Consider the following 297-nt stretch of genomic DNA (forward strand, 5'->3'; position numbering starts at 1 on the left):
GGGCTGGGAAGTGCTGTACTATCCACCATACTCCCCAGACTTAAGGCCTTGCGACTTCGACTTGATTCCTAAGATGAAAGAAACAATAGCTTTTTGTACTCCGCTTCCTTGTCCTCGATTTATTATCATTCCAAAGTATTTTATCTTTGCCATATTTGTAGAGGATTTATTAACTGCCTTTATACTGGGTCATCAAAAGAGAATTTAAGGATTTCATTGTTTAATATACTGGTAAATTGACATGTGTTAGTGAGGTTTATATTGAAATATGTAAGAACCCTAAAAGTTTTATTGTCG

This window comes from Cryptotermes secundus, unplaced genomic scaffold, assembly GCF_002891405.2.
Source record: "Cryptotermes secundus unplaced genomic scaffold, Csec_1.0 scaffold2482, whole genome shotgun sequence".
Taxonomy (NCBI): Eukaryota; Metazoa; Arthropoda; class Insecta; order Blattodea; family Kalotermitidae; genus Cryptotermes; species Cryptotermes secundus.